The sequence below is a fragment of the Gorilla gorilla genome, chromosome 7, assembly GCF_029281585.2.
Source record: "Gorilla gorilla gorilla isolate KB3781 chromosome 7, NHGRI_mGorGor1-v2.1_pri, whole genome shotgun sequence".
NCBI lineage: Eukaryota > Metazoa > Chordata > Mammalia > Primates > Hominidae > Gorilla > Gorilla gorilla.
Window position 1 is genome coordinate 110,960,131 of NC_073231.2, and position 21,189 is coordinate 110,981,319.

A 21,189-nucleotide genomic window follows, 5' to 3' on the forward strand; every position below is an offset into this window, starting at 1 on the left:
GAATGAAATCTCTGATGCTAAGTCTTTTACTGTGGGCAAAACTATGGAAATGTATATTACTTCTCCTCATGATAAGTAGACAAAGTATACATATATATCATACATACATTTGATATATATCAAACATATACTTTATCTCTTTATGTCTGATGGGTCTGGCATTTTAAAATGGAGAAATTGTCTTTTAATTCTGTGACTCCTTTCAAAACTGATGTTTAAATAAATTAATATGGGGGCCGGGCGCGGTGGCTCACGCCTGTAATCCCAACACTTTGGGTGGCTGAGGCTCGCAGATCACGAGGTCAAGAGATCAAGACCATCCTGGAACATGGTGAAACCCCGTCTCTACTAAAAATACAAAAATTAGCTGGGTGTGGTGGCGCACGCCTGTAGTCCCTGTTACTCTGGAGGTGAGGCAGGAGAATCACTTGAACCCGGGAGGCGGAGGTTGCAGTGAGCTGAGATCCTGCCACTGCACTCCAGCCTAGGGACAGAGTGAGACTCCATCTCAAAAAATAAAATAAAATAATAAGTTAATATGGAGAAAAGTACTCCAGTAAATAATCCTGTAGTATCAGGTAGCTATTACTTTTCTTGGGTAAAAATAATTTATGTTTTTACCTTTGAATCACACATTATTTTAGATTTTAGAGAGTTTTGTTATCAAGTATCCTGCATTGGAAATACTACTTAATTATGATTTGCTTCCTTGGGGATTATATCATCATGTGATTTAATTTGGTATCTACCCTAAGGGAGAGCATATTTCAATTATAAAATATTTCCTCCAGAAACAATAGTGATTCAATGATTTATTTCAGGATATCTGTTATTAAATGGTTTATTCAACTAGAATTTGAATGAAATTGAGTTTTAAAATATAGCATGAGTACCCCCAAATGCATGAGAAATAAACACAAGTGCTTTGGGGCTCACACATAAAAATTATATATTTTTCAGTCTTTTTATAATACTTCAATTATTATATCTTGAGAAAAGAACTTGCTGAGAGCTATGAAACATTTATATTGTTATCTCTTCAAAAAGTTCATTTTTGGACAAGTATCATTTGGATAGGGATTAACTTAATCAGAGATTTTGAATCTTCTCTACTTTAATTTTAATCTCTTTTTTAAAAATATGTCTGAATCTTTAAAAGACCTAAACCTGTAGTCACAAAGCACTGCTTCAAAAAAGGAAAAAAAAAAAAAAAAAGAAAAGAAAAAAAAAGAAGGAAAGTTTTTAAAGCAGCCACCGGCTGTAAGAGAGATAGTGCAGGCAGCAGATTTGTGACAGAGTGGAGCATGAAACCCATCAGCTGATGAGTGAAAATCCCTGGTTTCTAATTAATCGAGGTACACAGGCCAAGGGATGAAGAGGATCAGGGAAATGAAATCAGGAAAAAGATACCATCAGTCATTTCTGCGGCCCATTGTCATACTTCAGAATCTGCTGTAATGAATCACTCAGGCATTCCACAGATACATTCAAATGGTGAAGAAAATTCATTGTCCGGTGAAGAGCGTTTGATAAAAATCTTTCTTTTCCCCCCCTCTTTGTCAGAAGCCTATGATCAGAAAAGGAAATCCAGACAGCACAACAGGTGTGCTTTTTGCAAGCCTGGTGACATCTGCAAATGAACCAAGTATGGAAGAATTTTTTGTATTAATTTTTTTCTCCAAAATGTGTGTGGGGAGGGTGGTGGGATGGAGCATTCAGTAAAGGGGGGTTTTGTCATTAAAAAGGATTGCAAAAAAGTGTAAGATTAAGAGAAGCAGAGGAATCTCTTCCTGCAATGGAGAAATGAATGTTCCTGTAACATCTTAACTAGGGAAATAAGGGACAACATTGGGAAATATAGTAATAGTTTATTTAATTGAATGTATGAAGAAAGACATTTCCTTTGAAGGGCAGTTAGTCTAATCAAAGCATTATGGATTACATCCTGGCTCTGATCAGAAAAGAAAAACCTCATCCACAAAATCAGACATGCTCTTAGGCCCATGGTTTCTGGGGTTTCCTAGAGAACGGGCTTGCTTTAAAGTCCGTGAGACTTACCTACGATGAATGCTCATTTCAGCCTGAAGGTTTTGTTCAAAGGTTTCCTAATTCAGGCCTGCATTCCTTCTGGGTTAGAGCTCACTTTTGTGGTGGTCACGTATTTTAATGGAGAAAATATTCATCGTGGCACATAAGACACAGTATCTGTGTATTTAGACTAGGCAGCAGCATTGTGACCCAGAACAATCCCTGGGAGCAGCTCCAAGTGCTGTCTGGCATTAGGTGACATGCAAAGATAATTGTTTTCAAATAATCAGGTACTATACTGAGACATATAAGGATGGCTGATTCATTTTAAATTTAATTACTATAATATAGGGTTTCGCTGTCTATATTATCAATCACCAAGACACTTTGGAGTTGATAATATTAAAATTGCAACAATAATGAGAATTCTACTTCATGATGAAAATAATTTTAATCATGGGTAGATTACAAATCCATTTACAGTTACGGTTACTGAGAATTCTATTATCTACCTTCTCTTGTAAAAGATGTTAAGACATGTTTTCAGGAAAGTATAAAAGATGACAGAAGTATGCTGCATCTATAAAGTTTCAGCACAGGCTTTCAGAAAACCTTGAGAAAGCTCCCAAATTATCAAGACTTATGGGGCATGATGTAGGGCAGAGAAGACAGCTGTGATGACAGGTGGATGTAAAGCTTTCTGTCTTTCTGGCTCCTGTTTGCTTTATTCTTTCAATCAAAAATTATTTTTGAGAACCCTCTACGTAACAGGCACTGGGCTAGGTGCTGGGGAGGCAGGAGACCAAGCAGCATGGTTCCTGCCCCATGTTGCTCATAGCCTAGTTTGCTTTGATGACTGCCCTAGTCTTGAAGATATTTGGGGCTTTCAATGGACTTCAACGGAGGGCAATGAATGAACCTAGCCAGACTGTTCATCAACTCTGGCTGAACATTAGAATCTCCTGGGAAGTTAAAAAAATTATATATCTGGGGTGTGGCTCAGGCATAAGTATTTTTAAAAAGCTTCCCAGAGGATTCTATTGTGCAGCCAGGATTAAAAAACACTGGGCCACCCAGCGAGAACCACATCTAAAGAACCACCTGTCGCTCTGGATATTAACTGAGATGACCCTCTGCTCATCTTGTAAGCCTGGAATAAATTGTTTTCTAGTGTCTAACTGAATTGAACTAGCTCTTAATATTTTGATCCTAGAAGAATATCAGTTTCTCAGGAATCCAAGAGTTCTCAGTAATTTATTTTGCTAAGAAAACAAAACTTTATATAATAGTTTAGGGTCATCTTGGGAAGCTAGCTCTGATATCTCTCTCCTTCTAATATAAAAAAATCACCAGATTTGGTCTGATAATTTGTCCTAGCAAGAATGATTCATCACTGCTCATGGATTATTCAATATCATTTATTCATTTTAATTTAATTTTTAGTTTTTTGACACAGGGTCTTGCTCTGTTGCCTAGGCTGGAGTGTAGTGGTGGAATCATAGCTCACTGTAACCTCGAACTTCTTGGCTCAAGCAGTCCTCTTGCCTCAGGCTCCCAATTAGCTCAGACTACAGAGGCATGCCACCACCCCCGGCTATTTTTTTTTTATTATTTACTTTTTGTGGAGATAGGTCTTGTATGTTGCCTAGGCTGGTTTGGAAATTCTGGCTTCAAGTGATCGTCCTGCCTCAGCCTCCCAAAGTGCTGGCATTATAGGCATAAGCCAGGGCACCCAGCTCCTCAGTATCTTTTATCTAGGAACTTCAAAGGGGTAGGTTTTATCATAGTAGGAGTGCATTTAAGAAGCTAGGTCAAAGAGAAGCTATATACTTTTTCTGGGGACTAAATGGTAGGAAGGTGGTAGAAATTAAATAGTATTGGATGGCCAAATTATCCCAACTGTATTCCCCTATTTCATGTGGCTGTACTCCAAAATCCCTAGTAAATTATATTCTGCTCTGAGAAATCTGTGGTTTCCTTATGCATTTGGAGAACTGTTGGTGTAGGGACATACACTTGAATTATTTTCTGTAGGTTCCTATATATATATATATATTTAATATCTTACATGTATACATTTATACAATAACAAGACATAATTATAATTTCTACTGTCACAATTACAATTTTCTCTTCCTCATATATTTATTCTCTTGTTCTCTTTAGTGGGATTTTCTCTCTTTTCTTTCCCTTTCTTCACCCTTAACCCAACCCCCATTCGAGTATTTTTTTTTATTTTATTTTCCCTCCACTCTCAGAAACTAACAAAGTCCCTAATCACAAATATCTCTAAACGTTTGCTCGATCCTTTACTCAGTGTTTGTATTTGATAATATTCATATATACTAGTGTATGTGCGTCCATATGCATAGACATGGAAATAATTAGTTTTAAAAAAATCAGTCTATTATACTCACTGTCACTTAAAACATTCCCACAAGCGTGTAAACTGCGCCCCACACTGGTTCCCTGCTTTGGTGGAACTCTATGAATAAATTACATTTCTAGAGTCTGCCAGCTTTCTAATTCAGTTTACTGCACTTTGGAACATCTTTCCTTTATGTGTTGTATAATTTTTGTCTTTCCAGGTTTATATTTATCTTTCTGTTTCTCTAGCTCACCAATAACTCTTCAGTAAGAAATGGCCTCTCTCATGGCCAGAGAGCTTGTTCGGGCTTATGTCTGTAATTAGGTCAAATTATTTGAGTGACAATTAAAACAGCAAAACCAACTTCCCTGGCATCCAGTCAGGAGTATCATTATTTAACATATGTGTTTACATTTTAATTTTCAGAATTAGAAATCACATGGATACAAATGTAAGACTCAATTCGATTTTCTTTAAAGCAATAAACTAGGTTTATTGTAGTCTTTTGGCATTTAGAGAAATACAAGGCATTGGGCTGTCAGATTTTACAATGACAATACAGAATTGCGAATTCTGATTTTGAGGTGCAAACATTGCAATCATTAACCTAACATTTATAAAATGAGTTGGCAAAGGGAATAGAAACAAAAACTTGTAGGTAAGTTAAATGATTTGAGAAGATAGCACAGCCGTTGCACAGCCACCATTTTAATCCAGCCACTTTGCAAAATGAAGGCTATTTGGACATGTTTCATCAAAAATGAAACTGACCAGATAGTCCACAGGTGATCAGTTCCAAAGCCTCCCCTAGAGTCAGCCCTCCAAATATTTATCATATATGTATGTATGTTTGCTTGGATCATGATAAGGTACCAATTTGGGATTTTTGGAAACCGAGCTTGAATGTCACCTGAGACGTCTCTTTGATTTGGACTGGGTTCAGAAGCAAAGTGCCTGAGAGGCCAAAAGAGAAAGAGAGGGTGAGCAGGAGAGCAAGCCGGAATGGACAGCCCGTGTCGCCAGCTCTAATATCCCAGTGCAATTATTTTGTGGACATCCACTCCTTGCCTGCACAGGAGATAGGGCTATAAGTGTATGTTATTTTTTAATTACAAGGGGGTAGAAAAAATCCTGATGATGGGCTGGAAGGTGCCATTGCATTGTTATTTTTTCCTCTCCCTTCGTTTGCTGATTATGTGAGCCGGGCTCCTTTGCTAGCCGATGATAAGCAGAATTTCCATGTTCTCTGCATAATTAATCCATCTCTGCCTCTCTTCATGCCAACTCGCCCGTTATCGCCGGCACATGCCTGAATTGCAAAAGAATCCGCTCTTCAATTGGAACTTATTGATATTCTAAGAAAAAAAAAAAGAGAGAAGGGGGAAAAAACTGAAAATCCTTAAGTTTAAGCCGCAGATTTTTAAATGGATTAATTTCGCTGCAATCGCAGCCATCTAAGGCGGGAAGGCAGGCAGAGCAAATTGAAAGCGTCTCCATGTTTGCAGAATTGGGTCCAGAACGCTGAAATGTACTGGCACAGCTCTCTTTTAAAGTCAGAAAATTACCATTCATTTACATCACATGAAATACTTTTTTATGCTAGAAATATTCAAGAGACGTTCTTTAAATGCCTGCTAATGCTTGATAACATTTCTAACTTTCAACGTTTTGCTAGACTTTGATATGACATGATAGGAATGCCTTCCAGTAGAGAATATTATATCTCTCTTTATCACATATTAGATTACATCATCTTTTTCTTAATCATTCCCAAGTAGTCTTTAAACAATGAAGTCTGTCATTGGCTATGTAGGATTTTGTGTGCTGATGGAGGTCAAGGTTACTCAGTTATTTTTTTGAGTCTACCTACAAATGAAATGTTTGTTTTTGTTTAATCTTTCTTCTTCAAATGCCTAGAGACCTTGGGCAAAAATAATAACAATATAATAATCATAATATTTTCTCAGTAGTCATTGTTTTGACTATTTTCCTCAGTCTTACAATAAACTTTTATTTTTTAGAGACTTGCTTCCTTCTCATTTTAACTTGTAAATAGTTACACTTTGAAATCCCCTTTGACTTAGAAAAGGGTCAGTAGTGGGAGTCATTCCACCAAGTGTGCAGTTCAAAAAATCACAAATATAGGAACTTTCGCTTCCAGGATTCTTGCAATTTCCAAATAGAATTAAATCTTGCTTAGTTGTTAATGCCTTCTTTTAAAATTTTGAAATAAATATATTGTATGTTAATTCTCTAACTCCTGGACTAGAACACTGGCCAGCACTGAAAGTGTTCTTAATAGTCTAGTTTAGCTTCAGCAATGCGTTCTTCCTGCGGTTAGATGCTCACAAATCTGCAGTTTATGCTGGTCTGCATGACAAGGCTGACGTGCTTTCTTAGCTTAGAGAAGAGTTGCTAATATTGACCAGGATAGAAAATGTGCATTTGAATATCTAAAAATATTCACCATTAAGTAGTTTTTATTCATTTTGAATTCAGTAGAACTTCAAAAGAGAAAATAATACTAATTTTTTAAATACCAACTAAGTTGGGTGATGCATTTCCTAGGGAAAATGAAGCAGTAAGCAGTGATATTCTTTGAAGATATTTGTTTCGGTTACAAAACAAGGATCTCCATAACTACAGGTCATCTTAACATAAAATATTGGAATTGATGTGCAAAGGTCTGTCTATTAGTGAGCAATTTAAATATTGACATTGTAGTTTTTCCTCAGAAACAAACCAAAACAAATAAAGAGGTAAGAAACACATTTAAGAGGAAAATATTTTATAGTAATAGTAAAATAATTTTAAAAATGACGATTACTATAAACATAAGAACAATCAAATTATATAATTTTAACTTAATCATCTTAATTGTAAAATCTTAAATAATTCCTATGCTACCTAGGCTTGTAAATGGAGTAAACTGCTAGTTGCACATTGAGTAATTTTGTATAGTCAGCTAAACAGTTTAAACCAATTTTAAAAATGATATGAAAAATGACCCTTCTTAAAATAGATGTAGCAAAAACATTTCAACCATAAATAACAATTTCACTGACCTTGTATACTCAACCCTTTCATTTAAAGGCGTGAATTAAAAGGACTTGAAAATTGCAGGTATATTTAGGGAAAGGAAACTTCTCCCGGGTATTCTGTCTTGAAAAGGAAAATTTTGATATAAAACTCAAATATGCTACAGTATGCATTTAGTTCATATTTTGAACTTTCTATATGATAGTTATAAATATATCAATTGTACATTTGTTTCCATACAAAGTATATTTTATACTTATGCTCTGATCCACAATCATTGGTGTTTTATCTATACATAATTAATAGTTGTAACTTAGTTCATGTAGTTTAACACAAATTTTTTCTTATGACATATGAGTTATGCTGTTTTCACTATTATATTCTAAATTCACTGAGTATTTGAAATAAATATAAGGTATCACATTCCTAATTATGACCATATGTGCAGATCAGAGCAAGAAGAGTGATGCAAATGGTTTTGAGATGTTCTGTGTTGGATGACAGGCTAAATCAAACAGCAGTGATTCACTATGAAGTGGTGACTACAAATACGATATGAATTAGCTATTTCACTGAAAAAACTAAGACACTGACACGGATTCATAAATGATGAACTGACATAATAGAAACAATTAAATGGGGGTTTCTCTTTCTTTTAAATTTAAGGATGAATTGAAAAGTGAAGAAGGCTATTACAAATGGTTTCCTTGGTGTCAAAAATTACTAAATAGTTCTTTTTTCGACATTAGGAAAATGAGTGACAGGCCTTTATTTGTATTGTGCATGATGGATGGATTCCTTCATCACTCCCATTCTCCTTCGTCTTTTCTTTGTAATTGGATGGAATTAAACTATTTACCACCTCTAAATTGGCTTTTTTCTCATCAGATGCCACCTATTCTAAAACTTAAACCTCTCCTACACTTGCAATCAAAGAGCCAGATGTGTCAATTACATGTTTCTTACAGATGTAGAGATATCATGTACATCTTCAAAAATGAAATATTTAATGATTCTTTCTTTATCCATTGCCTTTTCTTGCTCTAACTCCAAGAGGTTTAAACTTACTCAGTCCTGGAGAAAACATACTTGAACACTTTTCCCCTTTCTGTTAATTCCTCTCAGATCAGGTGGTTCTTTTGATAAGGAAAAAAGGTTCAAAGCGCTTTTAATTGTTCATATTTTGTGCCAAACTCTCCAATATATTGTTCCTCACACCAGCTTCTCAAAAGCTATCACCATGGGTCACTGAATATTGGCATTCATCAATCTAAAGTAGCCATTGAGAATCTTCTATTTATCCTTACACTGCTCTGGGCACCAAAGAGGGATCATAATTTTGTTACTTGCCTAAATGCACTAAGTGGTCTTTCCTGGGCAACAGTTTGCTGTAAAATGTCCACATTTTGGTTAACTCTAACAAGATACATTCTATTCGTTTCCAATTATTCTTTCATATGAATCTAGAGTTCATTTCTTTGAAGATACTTGAAGACATTTTCCAAATTGGTAATTCTTAAGTATAAACAGCTTAACCGTATCTTTGATTGATATCAGGTACCCAAAATTTTACACGTACAGTATAGACATCTATATTTAAAAATAGTTGAATTAGAGTCACTCAGGGAACATCAAGTTGTGCTTGAAAAAAAAGGGCAACTGGAACAGAAAGGCCTTCCCAGATACCTGGACTGGAGAATGATACTTAAACCAAATAACGTTCCCCTATCTTCAAAATCTCCCTAGAAAATCTTCCACAGCCTTTTATGTAATAACTGCAGTCTTTATTAATCAAAAGAAGTTTAGGTGTTTTCTTTTCTCTACTAAGGAAATAACTAAAGAAAAACAGCTGTTGTTTCTAATTGTGACTGATCATATATCATCTTTAAGATGTTAATAATAGGGCTTGATTTCCTCCCTTTTATAATTACAAAAATAATACCAACATCCAGGAGTGACAATAATAGTATATTTCCTGAAGCATTGTCATGAAGTTAGTATCCTTATGTGTTGACATTTGGTCATTATTTTATAAGAGACCTACTACTGGAAGAAAAGAAGGGGCTGAAAAAAATATGTGTGTGTGTGTGTGTGTGTGTGTGTGTGTGTGTTTGTATTCTATCTTACATATATTAGGTATTTCTATTCAAACACTTGGTAGAAATAAAATTTAATTTTTTTTTGTTTTTTTCAGGTACTTAAATAACCAGTGTAATCTTCTAAAATAGTCTCTCTATATTTAATGCAAATCTCATAAAATATTTAAAAATTAGAGAAGAAATAATAATTTGTTGACACTGCTGCTTTCATATAAAACGACTTATAGTCATCAGAACTTCTGGTTCTTAATTTGTAACCTCTATAGCAGCAGGCTGGAATTCGGGATCAAAACTGTGATTTTGGAGTACAGGTAAATAGTTAATTTGAATCATATATATTTTACGAATATAATTTTGAAAGATACGAGAAGGAATTATTAAGGAAAAACTAATATAGTGTTTAAAAAGATGTGTCACTCTAAGAAGTCCAGAATTAAAATATAAGCTAAATCATTTTTATTTTCTAAAATGTTCATTTATATTTTAGAAAAGTATACATTTAAATAAATACTTATCCTGTGTAAAAATAAAAGCAAAACTAATGCATGGTTTCTGTTTTTAAAAATACTTCAGTTGAAAAATTAAAATTGTATATATTTATGGTGTACAACATGATGTTATGAAATATGCATACACTGGAATGGCTACATCAAGCTAATTAACATATACATCACTTCATATGTTTATTTTTTGTGGTGAGAACACTTAAAATCTACTCTTTTAGCAATTTTCAAATACATAATATGTTGTTGTTAACTATAGTCACCAGGATATAAAGTAGATCTCTTGAACTTATCCCTCCTGTTTAACTGAAATTTTGTACCCTTTGCCCAATCTCTCCCAATCCCAAGGTTCCTAACCCTAGCCCCAGGTAGCCACCATTCTATTCTCTGCTTCTATGAGTTAAATTTTTTTTTAGATTCTGCATGTAAGTGAGATCATGTGATATTTACCTTCCAATGCCTGGGTTATATCACTTAACATAATGTCCTCCAGGTGTATCCATGTTGTCACAAATGACAGGATCTCCTTTGTTTTTTAGGTCTGAATAGTATTTCATTGTATATATATACATACCACATTTTCTTGATCTAATTTCAGATGCATCTTTTTGTTGTTGTTTTAACTTTTATTTTTATTTTAGGTTCAGGGGTATACATGCAGGTTTGTTATATGGGTAAATTGCATGTCACAGGGGTTTGGTGTACAGATTATTTCATTACCCACATAATAAGCATAATACCTGACAGGTAGTTTTTCAGTCCTTACCCTCCTTCCCACTGTCCACCATCAAGTAGGCCTCAGTGTCTGTCATTTTCTTCTTTGTGTCCCTGTGTACTCAATGTTTAGCTCCCACTTATAAGCTAGAACATGCGGCATTTGGTTTTCTATTCCTGTTAGTTCCCTTATCTATCTCCGTCCATGTTGCTGCAAAAGACAACAAATGCATGCTTTTATTTGTAAATACTTGATTCACATGCAACGAAGGGCTTATTAAAGAAATGATCAATTAAGATTCCTCTAGTTCTTGGTTTGTATTATTATTTTTATAACTGATTATATCATATGTTATTATTACATACTTATTGGCCCAGATTATTATAAAGATTGGTTACATTCATAGAAACCTCTTGTTATTAGGACCCACATCAGAAACCACTATTTTCTTAAAAATATGTAACTACAACATAATAGATTTTTTATTTTAAATGTTTATGATAAAACAATTAAAATATTAATTAATAACATTTAATGAGCAACTACCATGTGGAAATCTCTGAAGATAAATAATTATTTATAATCTAATTATACCATAGGGAGAATATGATGATTTCCAAGTTCCATGACAACGCAAATTAATTCCAACTTTAATGACATGTGTTGCTCTGAAATATTGTGGAATTTGCATCCCATTTCCGCCTCACTCTATATTTGTCTCTGGGTTTTATTGAGTCTTACTTGAAAGAGGTGGACCACTCACCAACATTTGAGTCTCTTTGGTCCATCCACAATCATCATCACAATGACATTGTGACAATAAAACTTGATCAATATAAACAAAAATACCTAGTCCATGTTGAGGTAATACAAAGTAAAGACAGGGTCATGGCTGACAGGTTATGGCTGTGTCCACACCCAAATCTCACCTTGAATTGTAATAATCCCCATGTGTCAAGGAGCGGGGCCAGGTGGAGATGATTAAATCATGGGGGCAGTTTCCTGCATACTGTCCTCCTGATAATGAACAAGTCTCATGAGATCTGATGGTTTTAGAAATGCAAGTCCCCCTGCAAAAGCCCTCTAGCCTGCCGCCATATAAGACGTGCCTTTGCTTCTCCTTTGCCTTCCACTGTGATTGTGAAGCCTTCCCAGCCATGCTGAGCTGTGAGTTCATTAAACCTTTTTCCTTTATGAATTACCCAGTCTTGGATATGTCTTTATTAGCAGCGTGAGAACAGACTAATACAATGGCTAACAGGAACTATAAAAGTAAGTCTTTCCAGAAAGGTACATTTTGATTTGAATTTTTGTAAAGAAGAAAGAGCCATGGCATGGATACACAGGAGCATAAGTAAGAATGCATAGAGGGAGAAAGACTGGGGGAATGTGGTTCTTAGCTAGAACCTTAAACCAATATTAGACATTTGGGTAAAGGAAACAATAGAATATATGTAAGTTGATGCCTGGGAAAAAATGAAAGGGAGCGAGAGATTTGAAGAAATTATTTTCACTTTGGATATAGGAAGGAGTAGAGATTGGAGGCTGGCAGCAGGGGCACTGTCAGACTGTCAGTACCGATATCAGGATTCAAAGGTCGTTCCGCACTGCAACCACAAGGCAATGCTTCTGAGATAGATAATTGAATGAAAGATGCCACAGCAGACAAAGAATATATGGGCACAGACTTTTATTTTACTTAAGTGACAGGCTAATTTAATAGATTTAATTTGAAGACTGAAAATAAAACCACATAATTTTCTAACATTAAATGAGGAAAGTAAACACACATAACCCCATTTTACAGATGAAAAAGTATTCTTGTTATTACACTGTATTTATTTGTTGCATAGTTGAAAAAAAAGTCCAAGTATTAGGAAAATATTCCTAGCTTCTAGACTTATAGTATGTTGCCTTAACTAAAGATAAATAAATTTGCATGTTTTATTTTAAAAATTTCATTCCAAGTAATTCAATATACCTATTGAAATACTTAATATGAAAATTCACTTTGCAAAATTTGAGATCTCATTAGCAATTTTCCCCCAACTTTTTTCCCTGAAAATGTGTTATTTCTTTTGTTAGTTTACTTCTATGCTTTCAATTCTCAGTCTTAAAGTTGTGATTTAACTATATGGTCTCTGGTGCCAGACTGCTTGGTTTAAATCCCAGCTGTACCACCCACTAGCTGTGTGATGCCAGGCATATTACTTACCTCTTTTTGGGCTTGTTTTCTCATCTATGCAATAGAGATAATAATGGAATGCACCTTAAAGAATTGTGAGGAATTGCTGTGAATCATTTCATACATATGAAGCAATTAGAATGGGGCCTGACATACACTAAGCACTTAATAAAATTAGCTTTTATTATTAGCCTTTGCCCTTAAAATGTCAACTTCTTCCAATAAATGCTAATAGGTGTGATTGTGTGTGTGTTTGCACGTGTGTGTGCATGCATTTTTTGGTGTGTGTTGTGATATGTTGGATAGGGGGACCCATGCAAACTGCAAACATTTAGAGAGTGGTAAGATCTGTTCAATAAGCTGTGCTTTCTGTGTTTGTTCAGTTTTAAATAATAATGTCCCAAATAAAAGTAACTTAGCTGGTTTTCGTGATGGGGTAATTATTAGTATACCCACCCCAAAAGAAGTGCCTATTTGTGCTATCCTCATTAATGTTATTGTCATGCCAGCCCCGCCTCTTTTTGGTATCTATATTCCAGGAGAAATATCCCAGTCCTTTTCACTGAGAACTGTAGTTCATTCATCTCACTTCTGAGGGATGCTGTCCAGAACTGAAGTCCAGGTCTGGTCTGACCACTGGACAACTTCATGAGGCTATTTTGTCCCCTGTTCTAAGCACCAGTATCCCGTGCCACTTGCATGATGATTATGTTTTTGGTTTATGTTTCACTATTAATTAACTAAATCCCTTGGGTCTTTTGTCACATTGAAACTGTTGGCCAATTATGACATGCCACCCATCCCTAGTTCATCTTTTCTAATGTAAAGAATTCAAATGGAAGAAACAATTTAACAGCTATTATAAGTTGGTAACATTTTAAAAGGCATAATGTCTAATTTTTGAATATGAAAAGTGAAATGGTGGTACACTAATTCTGTATTACTTAAAGTAACACCAGTTGCTGTAATAAACAACCAAAAAAACATGCAATGATGAGAAGATGAAAAACTTTTATTTCTTATTCATGTAAGGTCCCTTCTCTAACTGATGATTCAGGTCTCAGGATCTTTCAGTCTTGTAGCTTTATCATTTTTAACTTGAGATTTTCAAAATTACTCCAAGGTGAGAGAGGGAAGTGCATGGAAAATCACACATGGGACACTCTCATCTCTTTCATTCATTTTCCAATGGCTATAACTTAGTCACAGAGCTGCCTCTAGCTGCAAAGAAATGTAGCTAGCTGTGTGCCCAGGAAGAAAAGGAAATGGAGGTATTATGCAGCAGTCAGTCTCAGTCAGTCTCTGTCATACATAAGCTGTTTGTGAGAGTATAATTGAATTTATGCTAGGTAGTACTAAATGCTATGTTGATGGAAATTTAATGACATGAAACTGTATTCATTTTTAGATTAAATAAGCATGTTACAAAACAGATTAACATCATAATTCAATTTCATTTAAAAATATGTTCACATGTATATGTACTAATTGTACATGAAGCATGTATACATATGTGTATGTATTATGAAGATATTCAGACCTATACATATGATACAAAGACTATATGGTTATAGTAGAATTAAAGATGATATTTCATTTTTTATTTTTGCTTTTCCAATTTCTGATCTGTCAACATAAGTATATATTATTCTAAAATAAAATTATACTTGTAAATATAAATAGTATTTAGCTTGAGCTCTCAAATTGTATCATTTTAATTTAGGTCATTTGTTCCATTTGTCAAAATATTTTTCTCTTTCGACTTACCATCCCACATATTTGTATTTCCTTCTAGCTTTGTTCTATCTGGAGTACTCAAAGTGTGCCATATATTGCATGTAAGTCAGTGATAAAAACATTGAAAGGAGCAGGGACTCTGTCATTATACTGAGACCTTTTATCTTTCCATCTCTGTGCCCCACTTCAGGGCTTGGTACATGCTATGTACTCAGTTAACATTTATTTAAATAAATGAATGAATATTGCTGATAGTAATTCATTAATCAGTACTACTTATTTATTTGTGTTCATTCAATCCACACAAATACAGATGGTTTAACTTCCGATTTTTCAACGTTAAGATGGTGTAAAAGCAATTTTCCTTCAGTATGCACCTAATCCTACGATGGTTCAGATAAGCCCATTTTAAGTTGATTTAGGAGATCTTAAATTAATGATGAGTTTATTGGGACTGCATAATAAATCGGGGAACATCTGTATACATATTTGCAGTTTCCTAAAATTTGTTTCTCCACTTTGTCCTAATTTGAGACATGTTAACGGCGATAATAAAAGTTAACGTTTATTCTCCTAACTTTGCTCCGGACACTATTCTAAGTTCTTTATAGGAAGATTCATCTAATCTTCCCAGCAAACCCATGATATAGGTTCTATTATTTTTTCATTTTTATATCAAAAGGTACAGAGAAATTAGGTGATTTGCCCAAAGTCACGCAGTAAATGGCAAAACCAGACAGTCTAGCTCCAGAATCTATTCTTTGAATTCATCATCTTCTATTCCCTTAATCCTCCATGAGGCTTTTAATTGTTTTATACAAGTTTTTTCAAAGTTTTCACATTATGTGGCCATCTACTACAAGTTGATCTGTTGGGTTTGTGCACACAGTCACACAATTAGGAAATGAAAGAACTGAAATATACTGTTGTCCTTTTTCTACAATATTTATGTGCTAACAGAAATTCCATTAGTGGTGCACAGCTTATTCATGATGAACCTCTGCTGACTCCTAATGATCATTGCTTTCTTTTCTAAATGTTTTATTTTATTTTATTTTATCTGTTTGTTTCGAGACAGGGTCTCACTCTGTCATGCAGGCTGAAGTGCAGTGGCGCAATCACAGCTCACTGTAATCTCAAGCTCTTGGGCTCCAGCAATCCTCCTACCTCAACCTCCCGAGTAGCTAAGAGTGTAGGCACGTGCCACCACATCCAGCTAATTTTGTTTTTGTTTTTGTTTTTTTTGTAGAGATAGGGTCTCACTCTGTTGCCCAGGCTGATCTGTAGCTCCTCCACTTAAGCAATCCTCTGCTCAACGTGCCTCAGCCTCCTAATTGTGTCTTTCTAGGCTGAGAGACTGGAACTCCTTTTTACAGCATTTTGGCACTTGGCTATCTATTCACCTATCTTAGGTTTCAGTTCCTTCAACCATGTTTGTTATACCTTTCTCAGTTTAAAAGTCATTCTCTTTGATGGAAACTAGGAGTAAAATAGAAGTGCATTCATTTTCTTTCGTTCATTAACTTTACATTGTCTATTGCATGAGACAGACCGACTCCTTCTTGTTCTTCTTGCCCCAGATGTATGTAAAAAGGACGTCTCTATTATTGTTAGCATTGCACTATTATTGTTAGAATGGGCATTTTTGAAAGTCTCTCTACTTCTGGTTTTATATTTTCTTGAGGCAGTCCTTAGCTGTTCATACAACGTTTTTGGAATGCATTTTTTGTGTGTGTGTACATGCCTCTTATTCCATCTTTTATTGCTATCATTTGAAGTTCCAGTGTGTCAGAGATAGCCATAATGAATCAGGCAAACAAATGTCCATTTTTAAGAGCTTTCCTCTATTTTAAAACTCAATGAACATAACTAATTGTTTAGGTAAGATGGTTTGCATTATCCTTTGCAGATGATACAGTATTCACACAGGAAAGAAACTATTGCTTTGCTCAATCAAAAATCTAGCTACTTTGGCCACTTCTCAGTTAATACTTCATTATATTATTTACAGTTGAGACCTATGTTGAAATGTATTTTAGTGATCTAGAAATACTTTCATATTGGTCAATGCTCTTTTGGATTTTCTCAGTGTTTGGGTTTGTTTTGTCATTTTTGATCAACCAATTTATTATTTTAGCTTTTAGTACAAAATATACTTCTAGCTAGATAATCCATTTATCACTGAAATATCTGCAAGGAAAAAAGTTTGTTATGATGAATCTGTCACTGTCTAGGGCCTAACCTCTTCTATTGTCTCTAAAACAATTATTTTTGCAATACAATTTTTGATAGCTAAGAGTTTAGGGGAAATGAAACCATTGTGTTGTAGCAAAACAGATGGTAACTAATGTATTATCAGGGAACAGAATCAGATTTTGGGGGGATACTTCTCCATTTCCCTAATACTGAGATTTTTTGTATTTGTGATTTTATAGTTAGAATTTATTTGATTTAGAATTTTCTAGCATTATTGAATTATGTTTCTCTAAATAAATGCTGGCTATGAAACTATTGCTATAGTTTGATCTGAACAATGTAACTTTACCCAGTATTTTTCTCAGTATTTTGACCTTTAAGAAAACATCATGGTAAAGTCTCTTCATGTTTCTATCATGAGTACTTCTCAAAGTGATTCATGTTGGTTGAACAGTCTCCATCAATACGAATTAGGACTTGTTCATGACAAGTAACCAAAATCTTAGCAAACAAAGGAAATATTTGGCTCCCTAACTGGAAAGAGGAGGGGTGAGGTTAGTATCAGGCATGCTTGGCTCTGATGTCAGCATCAAGGGCTCATTCTCTCTTTTCATGGCCTGGCTCCACTCCCCTACCCAGGCTCCATTTTCAGTCAGGCTTTCTCAGGTGGCATGGAAGATGGCTTCTGGTACTCTTACAGCTTAAGATGAGAGAGAGAGAGAGATAGAGAGAGACTGACCTACCCTCTTTTTCCAAGCCAGAGAAGATATTGGTTAGTTCTGCCTAGGTGACTTGCCCGTCCTTGAGCCAATTTTTGTACTATGGGGGGATGCAGCACTCTTCTTTGCTAGACTGAATCATCACCTTACCCATGTAGCCAGGGATTAAAGCACCATTAGTGACAGCCCAACTCAAAGAACATGATATAGAAATTCATTAATTGCATATAAAGAACAATAGGGTGCTACCACCAAAAGAAAGGAGAAACAATGCCGTCACATGCTAAGATAAGAGATATCTCCTTTACTCACGCTGACTCTTTAATCTTCTGGTTGAGAGTATAGCACAGCAAGTTCAGGTGCCTTGCTTTATCAGAATGTGGTTTCCAAGTAAATTAAGTTGTTTCCTATTCCTACTGTGAGGTAAGCATTGTGCTAAAACAATGGCTTATCCAAAATACAAGTTTCCTGTATCCTACACACTGTTTTTAAACAGTTCGAGTATTATAATCTATATTAGAAAGTATCATTACTCTCCTGCTTAGCCAAATACTTCTTATGAGTGTCTTATTTATTGCTGTGTAACAAACTCTCTTAAAACATAATGGGTTATTTAGCTCACAAATCTGCAAATTGTGTAGGAGTCTGTGACAGTACCTTACCTCTGCTCCATTTGTCAACATCTTGGGCAGTTTGAAGGTGGGTAATATAATCATCCTAAGGCTTATTTCTCACTCACATGTCTAGTGGTTGATACTAGTCATTGTATAAGACTTTAGTTGTAGCTGTTGCCTGGAATATTTGCATGTGACTTCTCCACGTGGTCTGGGCTTCCTCACAGTATGGTGGCTGAGCTCCAATGGTGAGCATCCAAGAGAAAGAGCCAGGTGAAAACTATGTTAATTTTCATAACTTAGCCTTGGAAGTCACTCAGGATCACTTCTGCTACATTTTATCATTAAAACACCTACAAAGAGTCATTCAATTAGAAGGGGAAGGGAGATAGAATCCAATTCTTTGCTGAGAGGATTGTAAGGTTCTGGAAGAGCATTTGAGAAAGATCATGTGAAACTGGACATATTTCTGTGGCCATTTTCAGAAAATGCAATCTGCTGCACTGATACCCCTAAGAATGATAATGTAACTTGCTTGTGCTTCTTTGTCCTTTATCTTCTTCCAAGGACTATTTATCACTCTCTGCGTGACCTTCTGCATCATGATCTAATTTTTCTCCAATAAATATGAAACATGTATTTACTGTTGTAAAACACAAGGAAAATACAAATATGAGAAAGACTGAATAGCTAACTTCGGAGAGTTTACCTATGCCGGACCTCCTATATCAGAGGAAGAGGTATTCAATGAGAAATTTCTTCTAATTATAATATCATCATTAGAATGAAGACCATATTTTTCCCTTCTTAAAGATAGCATTTTATATTTCTTTATTTATTGTATCCTATGGATTGAAATTTAAGTACATAAATACAAATGACTTGTTTCAAAATTCCTTTTCTACTTTTTTCCCTAAGGAAATACTTCTTTACTACATTTTTCTCTCTATCATACGTGTTGTCTATGGCATAGAAATTCATACTTTTATTCAAATCACTCTTCAAGTCAAAATTCTTCTAGATAAATAAGTCACTCAGTCTTCCTTATTTTCTCATCTGTAAACATTGCCATTTTTGCTCTACAAATTCATCTCTTCTGTAAATATGTCTTTCTTAAGAAACAACATTTATCTACATTTGTCAACATCATCCTGTTCCTATGCTGGTTAAGCTAAAGTATTAATAATGAACAACTCTGCTTTCTCTGTTTTCTCCATATTGAGAACTTCAGAGGACTGAGTGACCAATTATGTTGACTCAAAAATAAAGATTGTCACTGTGGCAGGTGCCATACTCTATCAAAAAGATATACAATATCCTGATGATACCAGAAACATTTTCATATATGTCAGATTTTTAATAGATATGGTGAAAAATTATTTTTTAAAGGCTTGGTTTATTTGATGGCGCAGGGTGGGATGCTTCACAGAGCCATATGCAGCTCTTTCTTGGAAGCCTGTTTTCCAGATTTTTCTCCCACCTGTTATGCTGTGTCTTCAAAATCCCACTTATCTCTATACTTCTACTTCTTCCTTCAAGGGTCACAGGAGGGTCACTGAACACATCTTCATACTCAGCAGTCTGTAATTTTATACATAATTTAGCACAATTATCAAGGTCACCCCCATTCAGCCCTTTAAAGCTACCCCCTCTGGTCAGACACAGCCTTGCAAAGGTAAAGGCATGGAGAGGTGCACACAGACTGAATTTCAGCCCTCACCACCCTTGTCAGACCAGCTAGAAGGGGCAGCCCTGCATCTCTGTTGACTCCTGCAGGGCTAGAACCCTGTGAGCATTTCAGAGCTATGAAGTATGCCAGATCCAGTCTGTAGGCAAGGACAGCTATAGTCTTTGTTCTAAAGGATGTGTTTTAGGAAATCATTTATGTCTTTCTCTCTAAACCCTGAGCCAGCACAATATGCAAAGCAATCAGCTGAAGGGAAATCTTATTTTTGAAACTACGTTTATTAAGAAAACCAAACCAAACAAAAATCCCCTCACATCAATAGAGGACGGAGCCAGAGTGCAGCCTTTGGGTGCCAGATGTTGGTGAATTCTGATTGGTCAGCTTGTCTCTTTGGAATGGGGAACACATAAACCTGCTGTTTGGGTTAAAGGGATCCATTACTAAGCAGATAATGGGCCAGAAAGGAGAGAAGAAAAAGTACTGACAATTGGGCAAATCAAAAAGGGGGGTGCAGTTCTCAGAAGCTTAAGGGAAAACTAATAAGCAGGTTGTTTATTGTATGTCACTGTAGACAAACAGGGACAAGTATGTCACTGTAGACAAACTCCTAATTTAATAAATAAATAAATACACAAGATGGTACAACTGAAGCCCCTCACCAAACTGCAGAATGTAATATTTGATGTATTTGGAAAGGGGGTGAGGGATGAGCTATTTTGCCAATAAAATTCAATTTGGGAAATTATCTCTTATTAATTTATAAAAGGTCGAATTCTCTACTAATGACCTCATTTCTGTGTTTTTATGCTGGCTTTTGTGCAGTGCCAGCCACTGAAGAATTAAATGTTGCATAATGTAGTTTGAAAATAAAAAAGACCTATAACTTTATTTTAGATTTGCAAATAGTAGTAAATAAATCATAGTAGCTACTATTTCAATGTTTACCACGAGCTGCACATTACACATTACATTTCTTATTTCATTTAATTTTTACAACAAACTTATAGATAATTTCCAATTTCAGGTCAGCAAACCACAGCTTAGTGAGTCTAAGAAACTTGCCCAGGGTCACTCAGCTGATAAGTGGAGAACTGGGATTACAACTCAGTTTGGTCTAACACCAAAACCCATGCTCTTAGCTTCTCAATGGACTCCCTTACTGCATTGAAATTCTTTAGTACCAACCCATGTGCTTTGGTTTTAGTATTTTTGCAGTCTTACTCAGTTTGGATAATTTGAGGGTCAAATTACCTACTGATGTGTAGCTAGCTGACTGAGGAGTTTGAACTCAGTAGGGTA

At 35.3% G+C, this 21,189-nt stretch overlaps 1 long non-coding RNA gene across 1 annotated transcript; it reads right to left on the reverse strand.

Annotated features, from left to right (window-relative positions):
- Positions 1-5,006: 5,006 nt before the first annotated feature.
- Positions 5,007-17,967, reverse strand: LOC109028097 (uncharacterized). Its single transcript, XR_002007176.3, has 4 exons — positions 17,902-17,967; positions 10,804-10,962; positions 7,462-7,558; positions 5,007-5,751 (listed from the first exon to the last, which is right to left on the reverse strand). It is a non-coding gene; the product is annotated as an uncharacterized lncRNA (long non-coding RNA).
- Between the last annotated feature and the right edge of the window lie 3,222 nt (positions 17,968-21,189).